The sequence below is a fragment of the Monodelphis domestica genome, chromosome 3, assembly GCF_027887165.1.
Source record: "Monodelphis domestica isolate mMonDom1 chromosome 3, mMonDom1.pri, whole genome shotgun sequence".
Lineage (NCBI taxonomy): Eukaryota > Metazoa > Chordata > Mammalia > Didelphimorphia > Didelphidae > Monodelphis > Monodelphis domestica.
The window spans coordinates 367,001,727-367,029,464 of NC_077229.1; the positions used below are offsets into that span (position 1 = coordinate 367,001,727).

Consider the following 27,738-nt stretch of genomic DNA (forward strand, 5'->3'; position numbering starts at 1 on the left):
TATAATATTATTTTAATTATTTAAAAAGTAGGCTATGTTAGAAGAAATTTAGAATAATTCATGAACCAACATATTTGACCTTTTTTTGGAGAATTCTGCCTTTGAATAAATGTCACAATAAATCCATGGGGTCTTCATTTGTCAAAGAACTAACTCTGTTGAAACCATTATCTTCAGCAGCTTCTATTGCTGAGAACTCAACATTTTTTACAAAATACATTCTAAGATATTAAGCATTATTTCTTCACAAATAAGGGTAACAGCCCTAACCTAATGATAGCTAATGTGTCACCAGATTCTTGCCAGGTAAATAGTTGTCTGAGGTTTAAGTATTTTTTTTTCTCTGCAGATAGAAACAATTTTAAGGTTTAGATGTTGTAAAAGAAATAGAATAGACAGTATGATTAAAATGATACAAATTGATATAAATAAATTCTTATTCCCCATCCCCTTATTTCTCTTTAGAAATATTTTGACAAGGAGGATGTGGGGGGGGCATAATGAGAATTAATTAGCCACAGAGTAGAGATGAAATATCAGCTATATTTATGTGAGGTTTAGTACTGATCCTGAGGGAAAGTTAGGACATGAGTTAAATTTACCTTGGCCAGTACAGCATAATGGAAGATTCCTTTATTTCCGTCCCCCAACATTTTGTTTTCCTTCTAGTCTTGGCTACATTAGTAATCAAAAAGATGAGAACCAGATCTTAAACTCTGACACTTACTAGATCGTTGTTAATGTTTGTCTCTCACCTTATATGTGTCTGAGTATCACCACAAGTAAACCTGGCATAGGTACAATTCCTCTACCTTCCCCCATAGGGTTGTGGTAAGGAAGATCATTGTAAATCAGGTGTAGCACTTGCTGAGACAAGCATGCCTTTTCTTTGTCTTGCCTTGCTCCTGTAAAGCCTCTACAGGGGAATTGATATGAAATATCTGGAAATGTAAAAGTTTTAAGATGTGACAAAATGGTCATTAGTTGTCATCGCCTGGAGATTATTCAAAACTGAGGAACTATATTGTGTGTGTATATGTGTATGTTAACACCAGAAATAATTATTCAGTCAACTTATATACTTCTTCCTTCCCTCATGCCTACACACATACCTAATTTTCCCTAATCTGAAAGGTAGAAAAAAACTTTTTTTAAGTAAAAAAAAAACCCTTCATATAACTGCCATCTTCTCAAGCTATGATCTCATACCCCTCTTCCCTTTCATGGATGACTCTATAAAAAGAGTTATTTATTTTTGCTTTCTCTATTTTCTTTTTTCTCAACCTTTTGTAATCTGGCATCTGACATCATCCATCACTCAACTTAAACTGCTTTCAACAACAAATGATTTCCTTTTTTATCTCAAAAACTGTCTTTTATTCAAAGTTATAAAAGGAAAAAATGGCAAAAGCTTTCCCTCTCTAAATGTTGCCCCTCTCTTCCAGTTCCAAATACCCACATCCTAGGGAGCAGGGTGAAATCAAGTTGGGAAGCACTTCAGATGAGGTCAGCCACAGTAAAAGGATCCAAGGATCCCTCTCTGCTTCCTCTGTCCTCATATTGGTTGCCACAACCTTATTATCAAAACAACCTCCATGGATCCAATTCTATAAATATAATTCTCCCAATTAGAGGCAAGGTCATAATTAGAAACCAAAGATACTTGCTGAACATTGATGACTCTAATCAATAGGGCAGAGGTAATAAGCACTCAATTGTAGACTGAGTGAAACTCCATCATTATTATGTAGTGATAGAGAAGGATTTAACACAGAGGAGAAATGGAAAAGAAGCAAGACTGACAGGCAGGGCAGTTGGAATGTTAGAGAAAAAAAGACTTCTAGGAGAATTACCAATGGACAGGAGGTGGAGTTCTGATTCTTGGGCTGGAAGCAGCTCCTTTCCTGGTCTCAGGATTTTTTTTTTCAGGATTTTATTGCCACCATTTTCCCTAAGGATTTCCCAATTGAACTCAACACCCATATTGTCTGTGAACCGATCCTGATCTCTGCCATATCAAGATCTGGGTGGACTGATCAGAGATTTCAGCTTTGCCTGAAAGGGTTCTCCCTGGAGGGTGGACTGAGTCAGTTCTGAAGACAGAAACATTTTCCAGCTATATCTTAAAGACTTATGTTATTATTTTAACATTAGTTCAGGATAGCCAGCATAAGAGAATAAGAAAATAGATAAGGTTTTCAGACTGGTTCCAGCTGTTGGTCAAAGCTGGTGGACTCACTTTCAGTGGGGCATTTAGTGTAGAGATTCCTGTTTGACCTCTTACATAACCCCATCATAAATATCCTATCCCAAATAAAAGCTGTTTGTTTATTCAATAGCAGTCAAATCTTTTAAGAGAAGAAAGAAGTTTGGAGGGTGGAGGTCTGGTGCCTGAGGGAGATCTCTATTAGAGTCAAGTAACACAAAGCCCTGATTTGGACATCACTGATCTCCCTCCAGCAAGGAGTTTTGTTTTGTTTTGTTTTGTTTTTATGAGATGGGTCTCCCAGGAAGATTAGTTTTCACAAAAATGTCCTAATGACCCATAATTCTCCATTCCTTTGATGTGCCTTATTCTGGTAATGTCCTCTATTTGTGTCATCTTATTTGATAGGGACAGAGGGCAGCCACTGGACCTCTGTCCAGACAGGGAGTGAATACCTTGGGATTTAGATCAGCAACACAGTCTGACCTATCTTTAATCCATCATCCCAGGGGTTCACTCACTTTTCCTTTTAACAGTAGTGTTCTCTTGGGTCCATGTCTCCATGCATTACAATGACAGTAAAATCACAGGCATGCATTTTCTCAGTGAGCCAACCCAGCCTTTGGCCAGTATTGATGATGATAACAGCTTAGGTAATAGTCAGCATTTCATACAGATCACACAAGGTGTCTCGCTTCCATGCTTCTCATTCTACATTTATATAAAACTGTTGGAATACTTTCCAATGTCAACTTCCCCTTCTTGACTAAAATCCTGATAGGGTCCTTCATAAACTCCTTGGTCACTCCCAATACCTCTCAGGACATGGTGGCTGACCAAAGTCCCATATGAGTATTACTACTAGGTTTCTGGAGAATGTCATAGATTTGGTCCTTAAAACCATGACTTAAAACCAATTGAATGTAATGGACTTTTCCATTAGTGGCAATGCAGTGATCCTGAACAACTTGGAGGGATCTATGATAAAAAATATTACCCATATTCAGAGGAAAAACTGGGGGAGTAGAAACACAGAAGAAAAAACAACTGCTTGGATACTTGGGTCGAGGAGATATGATTGGGGATGTAGAATCTAGATGAACATCTGAATGCAAACATCAACAACATGGAAACAGGTTTTGATCAAGGACACTTGTAATACCCAGTGGAATTGCATGTCGGCTATGGGAAGTGGGGTAGGAGCAGGAGGGAAATAATATAACTCTTGTAACCAAGGAATAATGTTCCAAATTGACTAAATAAATAAATTAAAAAAACATGAATCAATATTTTACCTGCTTCATCTGGAATAAATATCTTAATATGTATGGGAGATAGGTATCATGTCTAAGACATAGCTTGGGTTGTTCATAATGATGTGATATCTGCAGCTTCTGAACCTCAGGCCTAACATTTGTTCCTCCAGGACAGACATAGCATGAGGTACTCATAATATAATTTCCTGGTGCTTCACCAGTTTTTGGATATGATTAGCTAAACCTCTAGTGGATGCCTAAACCAAGGCCAATGTGGCCTTTAAGCTGCCTACTTCTATGTGAGAAAATGAATGCAATGAGTACAGAATGTTCTTATTTTTGCCTTCTTCTCTGGCCAGTATTTTGACTATTAAAAAGAGGAGAGAGACTATAATAGTTTCAAGAGATCACGGGAGCAAGTAAATGTTCCCTGTCACTCTTAGGATAAAGGAAACTTCATTTTAAAGTAAAATTTAAAAAGGAAAGAACATAATTTTGGAGAGATATGATGAAAAATGGGGAAAATTCCGAAGAAGGCAAGAGGAGATGAAATCAAAGGTTCAAGTTCAGGAAATAATGTTTATAATGAGTGAATTCATATCTTCCTAATGAGGCAAAAGATAAGAATGGGAGTAATTTTGAGCTGATATAAAGGGCAGAGTTGGGAAGAAGAGGAAGTTAACATGAGAGAGCTAAATTTTATTATTTTAAAAATTAGTCAATTAATTTGTGTTACATTAACATTTCCAATTAAATGTTTCCTGCCATCCCTTACCACTAATAGAGAAGGCATCATTTGCCAAAAAGACATGTATGGGTAAAACTATATCATTTCTTTTTATCTGTTCTTTCTCTGGAGGCAGAAATGCATGACATTCTTCAAACTATTTTTGTTGCTGTGTATAATGTTTTCTTGGTTCTGCTTAGTTTACTCTTCATAATTCATCTTTGTTTTTTCTTATGGTGCAGTAGTATTCTATCATAATCATATGCTACAACTTATTTAGATATTTACTAATTGATGGGCATCCCTTCAATTTTATGTTCTTTGATACCAAAAAGAGAGCTGCTACAAATATTCCAGAACATAGAGGTTCTTTTCCTTTTTTTTCTTTTTGATCACCTTAGGAAACAAATCTCATCATGGTAATGGTGGTATACAAAAACCTATGCTTAGTTTTATAACTCTTTGGACAAAATTCCAGATTCTTCTCCAAAATGGTTAGATAAATTTCCACTTTAATCAACAGTGTATTAGTGTCCCTGTTTTTCTACATCCCCTCCAACATTTGTCCTTTTGCCCTTTCATCATTTTAGCCAATGTTAGGTGTGAGATGGTATCTATTTGTTATGATTTGCATTTTTCTAATCAATAATGATTTAGAAATATTTTCATATAGTTATATATAGTTTTGATTTCTTGATCCAAAAGATTAAAATAATATGGAGGCAACTAGGTGGCTCAATGGATTGAGAGTCAGACCTAGAGATAAGTTTCTGGGTTCAAATCTGACTTCAGATACTTCCTACTGTATTTGAAGGGTTGTTTAGTTGTAACCAAGGGGTTCAGTCTTTCAGTATATATAGAGAGAATGAGTGGAGACCTCCCTTTTCAAAGCAGGGTTCAGGGGAGACAGCTCATGTTTAAGGTTAGCTCAGAGAGAGGAGAGGGGGTTTAAAGATTTTCTCCCTTCTGCCTTCCCTCCTTAGCTAAAGCTGCTCTCCTAGATTCTTCTGTCCCTCTTGTCTTCCTTTCACTACCCAAGACCAAAGGGTCTCCTCTTGATCTGTTCACTCACACTTGATTCACAGCTTGGGGAAAAGACAATTATTTTAATGTCTGTTTAATCAGGATGATAGAAAGAAATAACTAACAGGAAAAGAATGGGAGATGAAAGAGGGGAAAAGGAAGTCCCTGTCTCTATCTAAACCCTTTCCCCTCCCTCCTCAAGTTTGGGGGGAACTCAGGCCTTGGCAACCTGAGCCCCCTGAGAGAAAGTCAGGTTGACTCACCCTGGGTTTGGCCCCTTGGCCACAGTTCAGACTCAGGGCAACAGGAGCTGAAGTAAAGTCAAACAGATTTTAAAATGTCTTTCACAGATTTCCTCTTCAATAGTCTTTTCAATTGGGAAATGTTGGGGGGAAAGATTTCTAGTCACACACAGAAAAAAGTGAGTAACCCTCAGGAGAAAGTCTTTTTCAATCTTCTCTCTTCAGCTTCTCCCAAGGAGGAGACCAGTTCCTCTACCAGCCAGAGTCTTCTCCTCCTCCAGATTCCAAACTCCTGGGACCTCTCCCCCATCAAGGTGATCAGTTCCACACACTCTTCAGCCTGGCACTTTTCTTATGTGCCAGCCGTTGTCACAAATCCTTCATTCCCTGTTGTTCGCATGGTGCCACCCTGGCCTACACTTACTTACTTACCTTCTATGTCTATTCTAATCTATCTGTTAGTTATTGCTCCCATATAACCTCCCCTCTCCCCAAATATGGCACAGCTCCTAATGTCAGTATGAAATTTGTTCATGTTCTATATATGTCTTGATGAATGCATACTTATTCCTCTTCAGGAAATCCTCTTCTCATGTTGCCTGAATATTTATCCTTCATTCTTCCTGTGTTGATTCCAATGTGCATGTGAATGTAATTCCCTATATGTGAAGATAATGTGATCAGTGATTAATCTTACATGACCCATTTTCCTGAAGTTCATTCCCCATAATGTCTTTGATTCAAAGTTCTATCCATTTGTCAGTGTGTCTTCCATCATTTTGTGTTGATTGAAGTAGTCACCGGCCCGGATATTTTCATCTTTACAGGACACATACTTGTCAGTTGTCTCACCTTGAAAGACAATCTCAGGTATCCAGAACTACAGGATCATGAGTGTGTGTAAGATTAATGTGTGCGTGCATGTAAGAGTGAATATGTTGATGCATGTGAAACTTTATACAGTATGTTTGTGCCATCTTCATGTGTGCAAGTGAGATTTTTTTTTGTGTGTGTAATGAATGTAGGTTTCTTTCCTAATGTGTGATTGTAAGGCAATTATTATATTCCTATGTGGTTGATTGTAGAGGTTAATGATATTTTAGTTTAGGCTTGAGATGGAGATTTGTTTATATGTTTACTAATTCTAAATCCACCCAAATAAACTCCTAGGTTCCACAAGGAATCTCTTCTCCTACACTAATCCTCCCTGATCTAACTAAGCCAAATTTATACTATCTGTGTTGGACATTATTCTGTTTTGGTTTCATGAAATAATTTTTGTTTGGGTAAGATGTTCTAAAAGCATCTTGGATGTTTATCATCTACATTTATTGGGGTTTGTGGACTTGTCTCAGTTTTTTTTTTCCTTTTCAGCCAGGGCTTTTTATTATGGGTTCAGGGGTTTTCCTGATTTGATTATTATTATTATTATTATTATTATTAGGATCATGTGTGTCAGATCTTATGCCTAGTACCAGTCTGGGTTCTTATAAGGTTTTGTGTTGTTTGCTTCCCTACAGAACTCAAACCAGTCCTGGTACCAAGTCTTCTCAATAGATGGTATCAGTTTGGCTATGGGATACTCATGGTTGAATACAGCAGATGTGATAATATCATTTCATTGCCTATCTCATCTTCAGTTTGTTCTCTTTCATATTACTTCCAATTCAGTGTCACTGCCCCTAAGTCATATTTCTTATAAATTCTTCATAACTACTGACTCCTGCAATATACGGTATTTCCTCTACTGATAAAGAGTTTCCTATGTTTTCAATTGTTTCATCAGAATCAGAAAAAAAATGTTTGTTCTGAATTCAGGTGTTCACTATGCCAATTTGTGTCCCACTCATCTAAATCTTTGAGAACTTTACCATAGAGCTTGATGTACTCATAGGGTTCTTGTTCTTCATCACTGATTTGGTCAACTATTATTGTACCATTTGGTACTCTATCATCTGGGTCTGAGTCTGACTCTTGGTCACTGATTTCTGTACTCTCCATGTCTTTCACTAACTTTTGTTCAGTGACATATTATCATTCTGTGTCATGTGTTGTTAAATCAGGTTTTGTGTCTTGGTCTGACCCTATTTCAGTGATTTCTATATTTCCCAATTCTTTTTCTAGCTGTTGCCCAGTAATATGGTCTAATTCTATGTTCTGTGGTGACAAATTCGATTTCTGTGGGTTTACTGCTTCCTGAGGATCTACTATTATGTTACTGGAGTGAACAGGTTCTAGTTTTTCTGCTCCCTCTTGTGAATCTGTTGACATAGAAACCATTCCCTCTATGGTGTTATCTTCTGAGAATGACTTAAATACAGATCTACTTGCCCCTGTATCACTGAGAGGTTTGTAAGCTTGTTCTCCCACTTTTGTCCCAAGATATTGTTCTGGAGTCTTTTGTAAATTAGCTATTATGGTGTTTGCATGCACAGGTTTCCTATTATCATCAGAACCTTTTTCTTGCCCCATGGTTTATAATGTATGTGTATAACTAGTAGATGTTTCAGGTTTTGCAGATGTTATAGTGTAATCTGCCATCCCCTCTTTAGTTATTCCACCCTCATTCAATGCACTATTATTAACTAGCTCTGTATCACTTTGGACCACTGCTGTCTGTGAGCTATCAGCTTGCTCAGAGGAAAGGTTTGTGTTTGTGTTAATTTCAGTTTGAGAACTGCTTGGGAGATGTTTTACTATCAAAGACTCTTCTGTTCCCACCTTAGATTGTTTTGCAGTCTCTGGTTCAGGCAATAGATAGTCATTGGAATTTTGGTTTTGATCTGTGCTACCCATCCCCAGAACTGGTGTCTTTGTTATAGGACTTTGTGGGTAAAAGTCTTTTGCTTTTGAATTTGTTAGTTTTCCCCTCATTTGTCTTTCTTTCCCCTCTTAGATGTAAAAATGTATCAGCCCCAAAGGCTCTTGCAACAATGTCTCATTTGGCTATATTGTCAGAATGGTGTGGATACTTAAAATTGCTGTTTTAAAGATTTTCTAGCCTTGTTTGATTTTCCATTTCCTAGACCCATTCTTCAAGCTAAGAAATTTTCCAAGGTTTTTTTCTGTTCCTTGCATTTCTCCATGCGGTTTTGTGCTCCCATGTATTGTGAACCATAAATGTCATGTTTCATGTCTGCTGTTATCTGTGCAATTTTATTCTCCACCTCAATTCTAGACTTTTGTTTTGTACTTAAGTTGCTTCCCTTGGCATCTTGCCCAACTACCTGTTTCTCCATCACTCAAATTTTAAAATTTTCTTTTTCCTTTCTACCATCTCCCTTTTTGCCCTTTATGCTTATGCCCTCATGTTTCCTCCCTGGGGTAGCTCCCAAATTCATCTCGTTTTTGCTAGATAATGCTAGAGCCTGGCATTATGCGGAATAATGATTATTCCTTTCTTCTACTTCTGAATAATGGGGTTTTGCTCCAGAAGTTATTGCTGTTTCCATGGATTTCAGGTCTGGGGTCTCCTGTTCTCTCAGTCTGAACTGAGAACAACACTGCTTGTTATTAGAGTCCTGCCTCTCATAGTTTCTATTAGTATACTCTTTTCCTTGATAATATGCATTTTGACCTTTCCCATCTCTCTTATTTTGGCCCTGTTCATGGCAATGTTTCATCAGGCAGTTTCTTACTAAGTGTCCTTGACGAGAATATAAAAAGCAAGTTCTGGTGTCTCCTTGCACCCTCTGTTGGCTTTGGGGTGTCTGTCTATACTGTGTTGTTTGTCTCTTAAATGTCTTAATTGTAGCCAGGTTCTTAACCTCCTGTAATTCTTTCTCCCTTAATATTTCAGAGATTTCTTGGAGTTTTTTCTTTAGATCACCTTTTCTCCTGTCCTGTTTTACTTTGTTATTATGGAGATAGGTATCAATATCCCTAATTTCATTAAGTGAGATGGTGTCAAACTTAGGGTAACAGTTCCTGAAGAAATCCCTCAAGTGCTTATCACAGACCTTGAGAAATTATCTCCTCATGGGTGCCTCTGATTCTTTTGAATCAGGGTTAAAACCCAATAGTCCCTCAGTTTTTTTTTTTTGTTTGTTTTTGATAAGGTGATCAATAAATGCTCTTGGGTGTTCATTTTTTCCTTCGGATGATCTATCAAATTTTCCCCATGCATTACGTCTTTCTGACAATTGCTTCATTCCCTGTAATAGATACTCATGGCATTTTTTAAAAGATAAGTCATTGTCCTTGGATTAGAAAAATCCAGATCCTCAAAACTTCTGGCCAGCTCCTGAGTGAGGAACTTTTTCTAGTTTTCTCAATGAAGTTTTTATATTCCTGGGGTATAAAAATTCAGATATAAGAATTTCTACATCCTCAAAATCTGGTTCATAGAGGCAAAATGCTCTTTTTAGTTCTTTATATGAGAGATGAGGCTCTGATAAAAATTTAGGCATTCGTTTACATAAAGAATCTAAGTCATGGGTGGTGAATAACTTATGTATGAACCTTTGCATGTAAAATGCCAAAGTTATCAGTGACCTTAGCTACATCATACAAAGGCATAATCTTGTGAGTCTTTGATGTATTTGAAAGATTGTTAGCAGATACATTAATTGATGCCTTGTAGTTTTGTGCCTGTATGTTATTGGAAAGGTCATTTCCCCCTACTGCCCCAATGGTGTCCCAGTATTGGTATTAGTATTAGTAACTACAGCTTCCTTAGTCTGTCTCATTATGTCCCCAGTCTCCATCTCAGCTTCCTTCCCCATTCCTTGTTTTCTCTGCATATAATCCTGGCATATCTCAGTTATAATAGGGATCTGACCAAACAATACCTCTAATCTATTATCAATGACTAGAGCATGTACAGTTTTCTTTTGGAAGATCAGGTTGAATCCAGCTTTGATATTCTTTAAGATGTTAGTCACTGCCAAAAACACTGCATAAATTTAGGTTATGATTTGCCAGAGCTAATTCACATCTAGATAATTCATTTGTAACTGTGTCTATCCCATAGTCATATTAGTTAATGTCCCCAGAACATTATCTATCATCCCTGCCACTGTATTAAAAATGATTCAGTAGCCCCAATAAATTGCAATTATTCCTACCACAGCAGACCACAGTATGAATTGTAATATGTTTCCCATTAGACCTTTCCTAGGCTCTAACTGCCAGGAGTTTAACAGTTAGAAAATGGTTGTTGTTTCCACAAGCTTTGCTTCTAACAAGGATCTAAGATGGCTAGATCCTATAAGCTGACAACCCTGATACAGCCTCCCTTTTACAATCGACTTTCTTCCACAGTTTTCCAGGTGACCAGAGTGGCAGTTGGTGACTAGCTTCTACTCCCCCCACTAGGAATTAAGATATTTTTTGATCCTGTGTGGAAACCCCTAGGCAGAGTCATTGATAATGGCTGCTAGCCTTAGTAGTTACAACTGACAGTTGATGACAGTTGGTGACAGCTGGTGACTAAAGCTTTTTTTTTAATGGAGTTCTTTTAAATCTGGGGTGTCATTTGTATATTTTGTCACCAAAGAACACAGAATTAGAGCATATACTGTGTACTACTTGTGTAACCCTGGATAAGTCACTTAACCCTCACTGCCTAGCCCTTACCCCTTCTATACCTTGGAACCAAAGACACAATGTTGAATTTAGGAGGAAAGATGATTTTTTGAAAGAATAAAGCAATTTATTAAGTGACTTGGCCAGGATCACATACAGAGGAAGAATGCAATGGGCAACCATGAATCAAGATAATCTATTGAAAACTATTACCCAGCTTCTGACAGAAAAAGACATTAGATGTAGAATGAGACAGATTTTTGGATATGGATACAGCAACTTCCAAAGATCATTTACCACAGGTGTCAGACACTAGGTCAGCTGTCTATATGCAATCTAGAACATACCCCAGGGTATATTAAGCCAGAATAAAATTTAATTAAGATGTAAAATTAAAATAAATTAGGAATACCATAAACTATAGATAACATCACATTTAAACCTAAGTCAATATGTGGGTCACAAGTATAAATTAATGACCCCATTTCTATTCATTGGGTACCACTGACATTTGTCATATTGGAGTTTGGATTTTCATTAGTAGAAGGAGTACTTTCATTGATGAAAACTCAGATCATATGTCTGAAGTATAAAAATAAATTAACTAACAATGACAATCCAAATGCATCTCCACCTACCTACTGCCTTTTAATATGGCTCCACACATCTTGCTCATAGTTACAAATCTGTGGGATGTGTATACAATACTTAAGAGATATAATTCAATGAAATGAAGAAAGTGTTTATTAATGAACTTCTCTGTGTTAAGTACTACAGTCAATAATGAGGATACTAAGAAAAAAGTACAAAAAACCCTCTTTTCAAAGAATTTAAAATTTAGAATAGGAACAAGGATTAGACATGATATTAGTCATATAAAAATCTCTCCTAGAAGGAGTCTTTTTTGCCAGTGTAGGACAGAACCTTCTCTTCACTTTAGAATGAAGTAGATAGCTCTTTATATTACCAAAACATTAAATGATTTGTCCAGGATCCCAAAGCTGATATATATTCAAGCCAGCATTTGAAGACGTCTTCTTTGTTTTAAGGCAAATTTTTTATCCACTCTTCCATCATACCTCTCATTTATATTTTACTAGGGAAAAAGAATGAGTACATTGAAACATGCATACATACATAGATACATAAATTTATTTATACATATATACATACGTGCATATACACAGATACACACAAACATAATTTAAATCATTTTGGTAGGGGATGGAGAGAGTTTGAAAACTTAGAGAGAACAGGAAAGAAAGATCTTAGGTGGTAACTGAGTTGTGTTTTGAAGTAACCTAATCATTTTAGGAGGCAAAGGAGTAGAGCAAGAACATTGTAGGTTTGTGCAAAGATACTAAAATGGGAAATAGTGTTTAGTGCCTGTCTCTGCTACTTAGATGACTTAAACAAATAAATTTAACCCTTTTTTTTTTTTTAGCATTAGTCTGTTCTTCTATAAGATAGAGGAGTTAAATCAGATAACTATTAAGTTTCTTCTACTTCCAAAACCTTTTATAATTATCCAACACAGTTGGGGATAGGATGGAGTCCTTTTCACAATGGTTGAAAATAAGGCCCAATTATTATAGTTTTTAAAGAATTATTTTTGAAATGGAAATACGAGATCTGGCATGTATTTTGAAAGTACATTTCTATAAATAAATAGACTGACATCTTTGCAATATGCACTTACTAAGTTGAATTACAGTAGTAATCTAAATGTGCCATCTAGGCAATCATGAAAGCACAAAATAGGCTTACCCTGGTAAAGCTTTATCAGAAAATAATGAATTGCTCTTAGAGTTGCGTGTTAGTGTGCTAATAAAATTAACAAGAATTCCTGAGATAACAGAAGTTACAAATAAACTGAGGTGCCAGTTCTGAAATGTAATCACAAAAAGCTTGCATTATAAATGAGATTTATAATTGAAATAAAATTGCCTTATATTAACTTCGACTCTAAACAGTGCTAAATGGATGCCATCCATTTCAACAAACACAAACACTCATAATAGATTTGCAGATTCCCATGAGCAATACCCAGACTAAAATAACCCTAAAGCTTTCAAAGCATATACATTTCTACTATATATCTGAAGAGATAAGTTGAATAAACATGAAAAATCAGCTAGCAATACAAAGCCATAAATAAGCAATAAATAAGTGGCACAGATGGTGAGTACCTATAGGGAGTTCAGAGGAAAGATTATATAATGTGCCATGTACACAGCACGGAAAACAATATGCTTTTCGGACAGCTTCTTACCCAGGAATAATGAGACTACCAGCAGTGTCTTCTGGGACAGGATTATTTATGACTATAGATGACAAACATATAATGAGTATAGTTTTATAGAACTAAGGCATAATGAAAGTAGTACCATACAAGCAGCCTATATTCTGCCTCATTCTTCTCTAATTTTGTTGAGAGAAGAGTTTCTGTGGCAGGATTGGCATAGAAGTTTATTTACCAAGAGTTAACTGGAGATCACTAAGTGAGGAAGCAGGGGCATTGAATGAGAATTAATTTCATCCAATTAAGGAGAGGGCAGAGCTGGCAGATAACTATGAAATTAAGATGAAGGGAATATTCTTTTAAGAATAAAGAAGGAATGAATAATGGAAGGAAGAAAATAAGCATTTATTAAGCACCTATTTTATGTCAAGTTTTACGCCAAATGCTTGAAAGATATCATCTCATTTTATTCTCACAATAACCCTGGCAGCTGGATGTCATTATTATCCCTCTTTAAAGAGGAAGAAAATGAGGCAAACAGAGGACAATTGATTTGCCATGCCATTTAACTGTTGAGGTAAATTGTGGTGCAGTAGAAAGAGTCAGATTTATAATCAGAGTATCTTGGTTTAGATTGTGGCTATCTTTTAATCTTGTGTCACCTTGTATAAGTCACTTTAAAACTATGACTTAAAAGAATTTAGATCAAAATAAGATATAGAGAACATCATGAGATGTAATATAGGTAACATTGATAACATAAAATTAAAAAGGTTTTGCAAAAGAAAAACCAATATAACTAAGATGGGAAGGGAACTAACAGACTGGGACAAATCCTTTATAGCAAGTTTCTCTTGAACAAAGACTTCATTTCTCAATTATATAGATAACTGAGTCAAATCTATAAGAATACCAAACATTTTTCAATTGACAAATGGTCAATGGAGGTAAAAAGTGAACATAAAGAAATAAAAACAATCTTTAGTTATATGAAAAAATGCTCCAAATCACTCTCTGCGAATTAAAACAACTCTGAGATACCACCTTACATCCACCAGATTGGCTAACATTTCTAAAATGTAAAATGATAAATGTTGGATGGGATGTAGACACTAATACACTGCTGGTGGATTTGTGAATGGATTGAATCTTTCTTGAAGACAATCTGGAACCATGCCCAACATCAAATTATATATACCCTTGGACCCAGAAATACAACTACTAGGTCGATTTCTCAAACAAATTAAAAGTAGGTGATAAAAACCTGTACATACAAAAATATTTATCGTAATTCTCTTTATGGTTGTAAAGAACTAGAAACCAAAAAGATGTCTATCAATAGGGGAATGGCTGAACAAGTTGTGAGAAATATTTGTAATGGAATATTTTTGTGTAATCAGAAATGACAAATAAGATGATCACACACACACACACACACACACAAACCCTATAAAGACTTACATGAAGTGATGTAAAGTGAGTTGAGCAAATCCAGGAGGATGTTGTATATTGTAATAATAATGTATGATGATCAAATGTGAATGATTTAACTGTTATCAGAAAGGAAAGGATCCAAGAGACTCTTGATAATAAAAGGATATATATAGCCAAAGAAGAAACTGATGGAGTCCAATTGCAATTTGAAACATACCTTTTTTACTTTATTTCCTCCATCCATTTTCGTCTAGTGTAAGCAATATATGTCTTCTTTTATAACATACTGAACATGGAAATATATATTATTTGATAATATATATAGAAGCTATATCATATTATTTGCTTTCTTGGGGGTGAGGAGTAGGTGAGGAAGAGGGATAACATGAATTGCAAAATATCAGAAAAGAAATATTAAATAATTGTGTTAACATGTAATTTTGAAAAAATAAAATTAATAAAGCACTTTAAAAAAATTAAAAGATGATATGTTAATGTCACCAACTGTAGGATCAAGATTGCTTAAGGAGAAAGATTCTTACAGGTTAAGAGAACTGCTCCTAAATAAGGATAGGTCAGGAGAAAAATGTCATGAGAAAGGAAGAGACAGAAACAGAGACAGAGAGATAGAGATGGAAAGAAAAAAGGTTAGATACAACAGAAATATCAGTTGAAGAACAATTTGTATATGACAACCTCCAGAGAAGGAATTGATAATTAGAAATAAGTAAGACATAGATTTATACATATGAGTGCATAAATCTCTAATGAGGGGAAAGAAGGGAGGGAATTAATTGGGTAAATAAGAAAAACAAGATTTTAATTTTTTAGGTATTTGATGTGGAATAATTCCCAAAAGATAGTAAGGTGTAGTAATTCTGTATTTGACTAAATGGGATAGAGAAGGAGGTAATTTCACTGACAAGATTGAGGGTCAATTTGTCATCAGGTTGATAATTAAAATCCCCAGAGATTATGGTGATAGAATGTAGAGGAAAAGCAACATCTCATTATTAAATTCTTAAAATGTTAAGAGAATGTCAATTAAGGTAGCACAGTGAATAGAGTTCTAGGCTGGGAGCTGGGGGGGAAGGGGCGGGGAAGGTAGATTCAAAATTGGCCTCAGAAACTTCCCAGCTATGTTACCCAGGGCAAGTCACTTAACTACAATTGCCTAAATCTTGTTGCTTTTCTGTTTTAGAATTGATACTGAGACAGATGGTAAGGATTTTCACAAAAGGCAATGAGATGATTTTAAAGGTGCTCTGAAGAGTAGACAGTTTTAAAATGATAAAGCTAAGAGAATCCTTTGGAGAGTAACATATATTAACCAATGAATTGAGAAGGGATACCTACTGAGTTTCACAGTTTTCAGAAGGGTGGTAGAGGAAGGATTCAGAAGCAGGAATTGGGAGGGAGCAAGGGATATTTCCTTCCCTCCTCCTGAGCCAAAGGGAAAGGAAAGAGACAGTCACTTAAGGATAGGGATATAAAAGGCACATTATTTTCAAATGAAAGTCATGTTTTATATAAAGCAAAGAAGGCAAATCAATTGGCCAATCTACAAATATTTATTAGACGTCCTCCATATATTTGGTATAGTGCAGACTTCTGGAGATACAAAGACAAAAATTAGAGAGTGCCCATTGTCAAAAAATTGGAAGATACATGAAAGTTTGTTGAGAATAGAACGTGGATTCTAAATGGTCCAGTGAAATTAATCAAAATGAGGAGATCTAAGACAGAATGAGGCTGAGGAAGAATGAAGTTGATTATATTAGGAACACAGAGAGATGATTAAGCTTTGTACTGTGTCTAAGACAATAAAGGGTGAATAGTCAGGAATGGAGAACAAGTAAAATGAGAAATTGGTGGTGCTTCTCTCTTGTAAACAACCTATCTGATCTGTACAAGTCTTGAAAGCTTAGAGCTAATAGAATCCTAGAAGGATATTATTTACTTGAAGATTTATTAATCAAAAAAATTTCTCTCAGTTTCAATGTAGTTGCCTTTTTATTGTTGTTCATAAGATAAGATCCCCCAAACTGAAATTAATTAAAAGAAATAAATGTATCCTAATCATTTGGCAGAAGAGAGCAAGTTGGAAAGGATTGACTTTCTGTCTCTAGGTTCAAGAAGATTTACATTATTTCGGATTTTGAAAAGATTATCCACATATGATAAACCATTCTAGTATCTCTGCCATGAAAATCTCAAATAGGGTCACAAAGTCAGTCATAGCTGAAACATTCCTAAACAACAATCCACACAGAAATCATATGTATTTCAATTAAGCAATTTTGTTTAGAGGGCAAGACCAGGGCTAGATTGAGTAATATACATATGAGTAACTGTTGCCTCAAACTCAAGGGAACCCAAAATAAAAACTTGGGTGGAGTCCTTCACAAGTCATGAATATGGGAACCCTGAAACCAGAATGTTTTGGATATATCCAAGCCACAGGGGAACCTAAAATAACTTGTAGCCATCTCCTGAATTCTTGAGAGATTAAATGGCTTTCATGGCATTCTGGATAACCTTCAATCACTTAAGACTTGATTTTAAAAATATAATAATTTTTCCCAAACAACATAATAAATGTTTTTTTTTCCTATGATATGAACCTAACCATAAGAATCCATTGATATATCTTTCTATTTTATATAACACATGGGCTAAAGCATTGTGTGAATATTTTGAATGAACACAGTTGCTGAGCTAGTTTCCAGATGAATAATTCAATTATAGAGAAATTGAGGTAGAGATATCTATTTCTCTGTCTCTGTCTTTCTGTGACTGTCTCCAACTCTCTCTCTCTATCTCCAGGATTTGGGAACTCCTCATCTAACCATCTGATTCTACAAGTAGGTTTTTCAGGCTTTAGAATTTTAAGCTCTTCCTCATTTATCTTTTCTGTCACTTTAATAATATTTATTTGCTTTGCTACTATACTCTGACTTTCATTGTCAAGGAGTTTCCTACTTTTTCTTGGAATTTAAACCTTCTCTGGTTTATACAAAGTTCAGCTACCTCAGAATTTGTAATGTTCATATTTTTGGAATTTCCCCTTTGACATTTTATTTCTAGCCAAACTCCAACTGCCCCTTTTACAATAAGCCTTTCTCTTCCTGGTTCTGTGAAGGAGCACAAAATGACCAGAGATATGAATCCCATTGATTTTGCTACTCCTGTGAAGCATTGTCTCAAAGTTATATGAGGTGCTTACCCTTTAGGCCTGAAACTTAGGCCAAAGTGCTGCATAGCTCGGAAAGCCTTCAGCTTTACCTCTTCATAATACTTACAAGATTAATTTATGAGAGATTTCTAAACTGTGAAGATTTGCACATAGATGTGTTATTCTTAATAACTTTGATGTTTCTTCCTAGAATTTTGCATGAAGTGAGACATTTCAATATCTAAGAACAGAGAGTTTCTTTCTCCTTAATTCCACAAATAGATCATGCTCACTGCTTGAATTGGGTCAATTAATAAGTACATTATTTTTTCTTTATGGAAAAAATCTTCTTAGTATTCAGGATCAGGAAGCAATATGAAAATGTGTGTTTATTAGAAAATATTGTTTTCATTTCAGCTTGTATTTTAAATGAGAAAATTACTGTGCCCTAAAATATAATTTACCATCTGCTTCAATTTAAGCACATAGTCAATGTGAAAAATTTTGAAAATAATCCCATTGTTGTGCACTAGGTAATAATTTTAAAGACTGAAAAAATGAATCAAGAACCTATGTTTTCTCAATGAGCTGAATCCTTTCAATAGAATTGTCATTCTTAAGGATAAAGTGTATTTGTATACATGTTGATGAAACAATTTTCCTTTCTGTTTGTTTCTCAAACAGTCCTGGTAATCATCAGTAATAATGGTAACTCAAAGAGTTTATTTTCTATGATTATCCAAGATATAGTTATGGTTTCTTCCAGTTTAGTACAAACCACAATAAACTTCATTATCAAATCATTTACTGAATAGAGTTTTGAATAGTTCGTGTTTTGTTTCTCATGGTCAAGGAGATTTTTGTTCCTTAATCATCCTTTACTGATTATGGAGGAACATGAAGAATGCAGAAAGTAGACATGGTAGTAATTGTAATGCAGAAAGGTGGTAAAAGAGTCTTCCTAGTTGCCTCTCCTTTACACATTTCAAGATCTTTCAATATCAAAGTTGTATTGCAACACCCCCCCATTATGTGTTTATATGTATCAGGATACATATACACAGTGCTTCATCTATATCTATATCTATACTTTTATCAGTAGCTGTCAAATATTAGGACAATGTTTGTGGTGGTCAGTTGTTTTCATTTTGTCTGATTCTTTGTGATCCTATTTGCAGTTTTCTTGGCAAAGATACTGGAGAATTTTACCATTTCCTTCTCCTATTCATTTTCAGATGAAGAAATGGAGACAACAGAGTTAAGTAACTTGCCTAGAATCTCAAAGAGAGTAAGTATCTGAGGCCAAAATGAATTCAGGAAGCAGAATCTTCTTGATTCTAGGCCCAGTACTTTATACGTTGTCACACACACACACACATACACACATTCAATGGACCCTTATTACCATCTGTCTTTTCTCTATTTTAATATTTAATTAAATATTAATTTAATTTAATTTAATTTAAAATTAAATTTAATTAAAATTTTAATATTTCCATTATTACCTTCTATTTTCCACTCTGTTCCTTCAAAAACTTTCAAAGTGCAATAAGACTTAGACATGTGGGATTCTATGTCATCTGCCCATAATCTGAACAAAGAAAGGGCTGATCCCTTGGCAGCAGGGACAGGGTCTTGGGCCTGTTGCCTCAACAGGAGTTTTTCGGTGTCCACATCTGCTATGGCTAAGGAACAGCTTCACAGCCCAGATTGTTGTGGAGGTGGCCTCCTAGTGAATTTGAATAAGACCTTTGTTTGGCAGAAATAAAAAAGAAAAAGAAGAGAAGGAGGACATTGGGAATCTCCAACAACAGTGTAAAATAGATCCACTTTAGCATATATAGGGTGTTTAGAGGCTCTATGAAACATTATTGCTGGCCATCTGCTAGAACACTGCTAGAGAAAAAAAAATGAAGAAAACTGTGGCTGTGAGTAGATTCCCTTTATGCATTTCTTAACATTTATCCTTTCAAAGTGCAATAAAAAAAAACAATTTAGACATGTAGGATTTTTTGTCTAACTGCTCACAGTTTGAGCAAAGGGCTGATCCCTAGGGCAGGACTATGCAATCAACACTACATCAGCAACATTTCATTTCAATGAATCAATTAAATTCCACAAACTATATACCAAGCATTATCATTAACAATAAAGATACAAAACAATAGAGTATGTACCTTAATGGAGTCACATTCTCTTCAGAAATGAAATATATAGACAGATAAAATGAATATAAGGAATAAGGAAAAGACTAGGTATGATTGGTAATGGACCTCTTATTTCATTTCTATATGGAACCCTCAGATGAGGAAACTGAGTCTACCACCATAGGTTGGCATATTGTCTGCATTCTATAATCTTTGAAATTACCCTAACGCAATATCATGTTAAGTAATTTGCCGAGGGTCACATAGTATACGTTAGAGGAAGAACATAAAATGGCTACAAAAATACATCAAGTGAGTTTTGTTAGGAAGAAGAGGAGAGTTTCTTACAGGAAATGCATTTCAGTTGAGTTGTGAAGGGAGCTATTAATTCTATGAAGAAGAAGCCATAGATAGGGAGAGCATTTCAAGCATAAGGGATAACCCATAAAAAAGAGTGGAGTGGGTAGTTAGAATGTCATGTACAGAGAATAAGTAAACTAGAACTTAGAAGGGAAATAAATTAAAGTCAGTCTGGGAAGGCAGTATGGAAATAAAATACCCCAATTTTTAAGTATCAGGTTTTTTTTTTCTTTTACCTTAGAGACAATCTAGAATCATTAAAACTTTCTAAGCCCAGGAAGAAGTAAAATGACTTAGAGTATGAAGTTATTAGCTAGAAAGTGAATGAATTGGAGAAAACAAAGACTTGCTGGTATTGACTAAGAGAGAGACCTCTCCCCTCCCTTGATTGTTACATGACCACCTAATTCCTTTTCCTTTGTAGAAGTGGACAAAGGAGACATCTTTGATCGCCTGGGAGATAACCTCCTCTTGCCACATAACTTGGAAGATTTCAGTCATCTTTTACATGAACAATGGACACCCTGAGTTGTAAATCTGGTGGCATGGCACCAATACCAGCTTCTTTGCCACATAAATGGAACCTGGTGGCATTCAAAAACCTCTTCTTTAGTTGTGAGTTCAGCTAGAGAGAGACTGGCTTTAACTTGAAAGAAGCACTCAATGACTGTAGCATTGGTTGGTGAGTCTGCTGAGAACTCTGTGGAAGTGTTCATCCTATCCCATTTCACCAGTATTATGTCTTTATCATCGATCAGTTTGGTATCATCAATCATTGCTGAGTAGCTGAGATGTGTCATAGGCCTTTGTGTCATAAATAGCCTTAAGGTCATCATAGAAGTGCTTTGTGTTGAATTTCATCTACATTTCTACTGAACCAAGTATCCAGAATCTCTTTAAGCTTCACTTTCACTTTATTTTTAATTGATTGAAATGCTGCTTTCTAAAAGACATATAAACTATCTTGCCTGTAAACCTAGTGTTCCCATTTTTCATTTAGTGGTTTCTGAACTTCCCCATCATTTTCAGCAAATCAATCCTGATGCTTTGGCCCAGATGAGTAAGATGTGGTGCTATACAGAAAATCTCTAAAAGCTGTCCAATTCTTTTGTTTACCACTATTCCCTACCTAATGTTGACTCAGTTTTCTCTTCACCTCATCAACAAATTTCAGTCATAGAGAAGTGCACTAATGTGTTGACATTGTCTTCTGGGAGTCATCTTGCCTTGGGATCACCACTTTTGTTGAACATGAATGTTTAGCTTGGAAAGAATAAGTCTATAATCAGTCTAGAACTCTTTGTCACACATTGCCTTACTCGTTTTAATTTACTGCCTGACTCTTCTCATAGGGACATTGTCTGTAAAAGGTTAATGTTTGCTTTGAGGATGCATCCATGAAGTTTCATGGCATTTAGGCAAACAAAAGACAGTGTTTGTGATGAGCTGATGAGACACATAAGGCTTCAGCAGTAAGTGAATATTCATTTTTCTGTTTCTGAAATGATGTCTCCCAAAGACTCTTGCCCTGCCTGAAAGTCTCTTTATAGGTGATAAGGTCTTGAACTTGAATGACAGCATGATTGAACAGAAATGGAATAACGAGGAAGAAGAATTCATAAAATGTGACAGCTAACTGAATGTGAGATGGTGATTGAGAGGAAAGAGTTAAGGATGATTCCCAGGTTACAGAAATTTGAAGCAGCACAAGTAATATGATATCCCTTGTCAGAGCAGAGGCAGAACTAACTCATCCAAACCCCATCTAACAAAAAAGTTAGAAAAATGGATTTCAAGAAATTTGTTACTGTTAATATTTGTGAATTTTAGATTTACTCCACCCCTCTTAGTCTTTAGAATTTTAGCAACCAGGAAGGTATACAACCCCACTTAAGGATTAACTGTGGGGGAGGAAGGTCTATGATCTGTGTGTGCTGGCAAGTGACAAATCAGAAACAACTGACTGAATCCCTGGGTTGTCCAAAGCCAAGTTTAAGCCAACATTGGTACATGTAAGACAATAGAAATGATGTAAAGAAAGACTTGGCTGTGGAACTCAACCATGGAGGTGCTTGAGCATGACATCTCAGACTGCTTCCCTTAGATGATCATGTGGTGAGTGATAAGGCTGATTTCACCCCTTTTCTTGGCTTTTCTGGAGGCATAAACCTCTGGAAAGTCCCATCTCTTGGGACTTCCTTTCCCTTGGCTCATTCATTGCCAAACAAACTGTCCAAAAATTACAAAGACCTGGAAAAAATAATAAAATGTATCTAAAATGACAAAATGTAAAGAATATGAAGGAAATCAATGAAAAAATGTGAATAAAAGTAGTCTAAACAGTGTAAAGATTAAAATTTAGGAAACTGAGGCAGGTAGAAATGAGTTTCTCTCTGCAAGGAGTATTATATTTTTATGAGGTTTATTAAAGATTAAGGATTAAAGAAAATACAGGATAAGAAAACACATGTCTACGCCACAGAGAGGCCTAGACACAACCTCACCTACATTATGAAAAGAGCCACCTCTGCTCCAAAAGGGAAGTCAAGTCCAAAAAGACCCCTCAGTAGGCGGAGAACTCCTTTAAATAATCATTTGTGTTCTCGTCCAGGGGAGAATTCAGTGTGATTACAAAGCACTCTGGGGAAGTGGAGCAAAGGATTCTGGGGATTGGAGTCCTGAATTCGAGTCTATTTTGACAGCAGTAAGCAGATATCAAACTACATTACAAAGCAGTAATCATCAAAACAGTCTGGTAGTGGCTACAAAATAATGGTGGCTTAGTAGAAGAGATTAGGTACAAAATACTTAGTAATAAATGACCATAGTAATTTAGTGTTTGAAAGATCAAAAGATCTAGGCTTTTGGGCAAGAACTCATAATTTGATAAAACTTCTTAGAAAAATGATACGGCAGAGATAGCAGGTAGACCAACATCTCATACCACATACCAATACAAGATCACCAAGCACACATTATTTAGACATAAAGATTGATAATATAAGGAAATTAGGAGAGCATGGAATAGTTTACATGTCAAATCTGTCAATAATGGATGAATTTATGACAAAATATGAGAAGATTTTTAAAAATAGATAATTTTAATGACATTAAATAAAAATATTTTCATACAAGCAAAACCAAGATTAGAATGAAAGCAAAAAGGTGGGAGAAAATTTCATAGCAAGCATCTCTGAAAAAGGTTTTATTTCTCAAATTTAGAAAGAACTAAGTCAAATTCTTGAAAATATAGGTCATTCTCCAATTGATAGTCTGTCAAAGGATATGAATAGATAATTTTCAGATGAAGAATGAAAAAGCTATTTCTAGTCATATGAAAATGATATTTCAAATTACTATTTATTAGAGAAATACAAATGAAAACAATTCTGAAGTTCTACCTCATATATATCTGATTGGCTAAGCAAAATCATAAATGTTTCAAGGTAAGTGGGAAAATTGGGACACTAATGCACTGTTGGTGGTGTTGTGATCTGGTCCACTTAATTTGGAGAGCAATTTGGAACTATGTGCAGAGGGCTCTAAGACAATACATACCTTCTGATCCAGAAACACCACTATTAGATTTATATCCCAAAGAGATTAATAAATAAAGAGAAAATAACCTATTTGTCCAAAAGTATTTATTGCAGCTCTTTTTGTGGTAGCAAAGAATTGGAAATTAAGAGGGTGTCCATCAATTGGAGAATGGCTGAACATGTAGTAAATTATTTAAATTGAATACTTTTATGCTATAAGAAGTTACTAGCAGGTTGGTTTCAGAAAAACCTGGAAAGACCAACATGAATTAATGGCAATTGAAAACAGTAGAACCTGAAGAACATTATACAGAGTAATAGCAATATTATTTGATGATCAAGTGTGAATGACTTAGCTATTCTCATCAACACAGTGATCTAAGAGAATTCAAAAAAACTAATTATGGAAAATATAAATTCCATCTAGTTAGAGAAAAAGAATTGATGGAGACTGAATGCAAATTGAAACAGACTCCATCTTTCTTTCTTTCTTCTTTTTTTTGTTTGAGATCTTTTCTATAAAATGTCTAATATGGAAAGATATTTTACATGATTGTATATGTAAAATATAAATCAGATTGTTTAATGGGGTTATGAAGTTGGAGGGAGGGTAGAGAGGGATGTTGATATTGTTTTTGAATTTAGTTGGGGAAAAATAAATTATTAAATTTATTATGAAATTATATGATTACAAACTATATAGTTAATATAATTATACATTTAACTCTCTATATATAATCATAAAATATCCTTATAATAATTTTAAAATAATTTTTAAAAATAAAAGCAACTATCGGGTAATACAGCTTGCTGTCTCCACCTTGCCATGGGATTGTTGTGGTGTGAAAAGGGACTTGCTACCTGTAGAATAGGAATGGGAGGCTATAGAAGTCTGTAATGTTAAGAGTAAATTTTCAGTTTATTTTCTTGTGTATTCCATGTTTATCACAAATTGTCCTCCTATGTATATATTTCCTTCTAATTCTCTACACTTTCAAAGCTTCCATTCTATGCCTGAAATGCTTCCCCTAACATTATCATCTTAGAACCCTGTCCCCTTTAAAGGTTCACTCCATTTATTCATGGGACCTTTTTTCATCCCCTCAATTACTGATGAACTGCCCCCATTTATTATTTTGTATACATTTTATATTTATTTCCAATGTTTTCCTCCAATAGAATGTTTTATAAGGACATTGATTGTTTAGGTGTTCATTTTTCTTGTTATTGTTGCTGTCATTATATTTTTTGCAAAGTTTTTAGTATAATTCCTGGAACAAAATGACACTTAAAAATTCTTGTTTCCTTTTCCTTCGACATTTTCATTCCTTTTAAAAATATTTTTTTCCAGATTACATTGTTGATACAACTTTAAATAATTGTTTTCTGACATTTTGGAATCCATGTTCCTTCCTCTCCTTAATTCCCCTCCCCCCAATTCCCTCTGCATGATGGCATGTAATATGACATAGACTATACATTTTTATTATGCAATATATTTTCATCTTCATTGTGTTATGAAAGATGATAATATTGGGACAACTAAGTGGCTTAGCATATAGAACAAGCCCTAGAGATAGGAGATTCTAGATTCAAATCTGGCCTCAAGTGCTTTCTAGCTATGTTGTTGTGGGGTGCAGATGTGTACCACTGGGTTTCGGGAAGGATACCTTTTGCAAGAATGCAAGACTCCAAACTTAACTTAAAAATAAAGAGAGATTTATTGGTAATGTTGAATTTTTGGCAAGCTAGACAGCATTAGTGGAGTAACGTTGGAGGTTGCTCCCCAATGCCTCAGTTCTGGGGTTTTTATATTCAATGAAGACTTGATTCTGGGACAAGGGGTTGGGGAGGAGTTTTCCCTGAAGACATGGGGGTGGTTCTCCTGATTTGGATCAATGGGACAATCAAAGGAGGATGGGCCTCTCAGAGTCAGATGTTTTGGGTTGGGAGTCAGAGGGTGTAAGGGGGAAAAGGAATTTCCCTGATAATAGTTTGCCTGAGTTTCTGGGGGTGCAATGCCCATGACAATGTGACCCTGGGAAAATCACTTAACCACAAGTACCTACCCCTTACCACTCTTCTACCTTGGAACAAATACTTAGCATTGATTCTAAGGCAGATGGAAAAACATTTTAAAGGAATAAAAGAAGAAATATAGCTTACATTAAAGGAGGAAACTAAATGAAGAATCAATCTGCATGGACTCCAGTTCTTTCTGTGGTGGTGGATAGCCTTTTTCAGTGTCCCTTACATTCCAAGGTTGACATTTCTGACATGGAGTAGCTGCTTAATGCTACTAGCATTAAGTTGCATCATATTGTCATTGAAATGAATTTAGTTGATTGAACTGAATTGCAATAGTAACCTGCTGAGCCCTCTTGCCTCAATTGTTCCCTGATGCCTGAAAGTAATAAGAAGTATTACAATGTTCTTGAGGAAGGTGAGGATTCCCTGTGAAGTAAAAACAGTTATCCCTTACAGTAAGTGTACTCTCCCTCCTCTTCGAGCACCCCCCCCCCCTCCAAGATTCTGCATCCCCACAGCCAGAGCAGTTTCACTGCCAGAAGTAGAGGACTCCAGGCTTCAGGCTTCCAGGTACTGCAGTACCACCTTTCACTGCTATTGTTGGAGCCAGAGCCTTGAGGCAAAGGGAAGAATTGGGCAGAGGTGGGGCTTTCCTGCTGCCTGCTGGCAGGGGCGTCACATTTGCTTAATGAATACTTACTGAAAGCAAGAAGTGTCTGTAAATAGGAATTCCTCTCACTTTTTCACTATTTGACTTCTTTTACTGGGGAGAAGCAGGGAATTGGGACCTGATATAAACCTTGTAAACAAATTTTACATTATGTGAATATAATGTTTCATATAAAAATAATTTAATTAGGAATAAACATCTCTTTTCAGGAAGGTAGGATATAAAAGTTTCAATGGAACGAACACTTTAACATTGAATTATACTGTGAAAGAAGAAATGGTAAATGCAAGCCCTGCTAGAGACAGGAAATCCCACTGAATGATTTATTGGCTGTCTGCCATTCTCTGAATAGCTGCCAGTCAATGCTACATGTGGTATCTTTCAGATAGTATGTGCTCCTTCAAGCAAGTCCATTTCAGGAGCAAACAAGTGAAGGTGATTGAAAGAAAAGAGTGGTATTTTTCTTAATTCGACCAAAACACTTACTTCAAAGGTTAAAAACAGTCACAAAAATCATTCATGTTCAAAGTGTCAAAATAATGTTATTTTCATAGTTTTTCTATCTCAAGAGATAGCACTTCACTCTTGTGAGAAATGACTTGCCTAATCATGTATAATTTCAAAACACTATTAAAAAAATCACTTGCAAGTGCTTGGTGATTAGAAGTGGTCCCAGTGGTTCCAATCATTATCTTTAGTTTCCAAAATTATGAGCCCCAAAGTATCATATTTCAAGGGATGTGTATGTATCTCTGTGTGTGTGTGTGTGTAATCATAAAGAATATATACATTCTTGGGGGTTTCTGTTTGTAAGTGAAGGTATAAATCAAGACATTAAAGTTGAAGGGAAATTAGAACAATTTATTAAGAATTTCAACAAATAGCATCCACCCAGTATGTGTGCATGTATAGACATGGTATTCTGACTATAGGTTCATGGAGATATGCTTTTATACATGGGGGCAAAGAAGGAAGGGACTTTCTAGGTGGCTCCAATCTGTCTCATGGTTATCAGAAAGGCCCATAATTTAAACATTCTATGGTTTGGGGAAAAGTTGCAACATTGACAACAAAGGGCCATATAAGTGACAGCATCCTGGGGTGAATCGGGACCAGAGACAAGATGGAGGGATGTTAGAAATGGAGTCACTTCAGTTATTATG

The 27,738-nt window shown here is 35.6% G+C and overlaps 1 pseudogene; it reads right to left on the bottom strand.

Moving 5' to 3' along the window:
• Positions 1-1,421: 1,421 nt before the first annotated feature.
• Positions 1,422-7,926, bottom strand: LOC100617642 (eukaryotic initiation factor 4A-I-like; annotated as a pseudogene).
• Between the last annotated feature and the right edge of the window lie 19,812 nt (positions 7,927-27,738).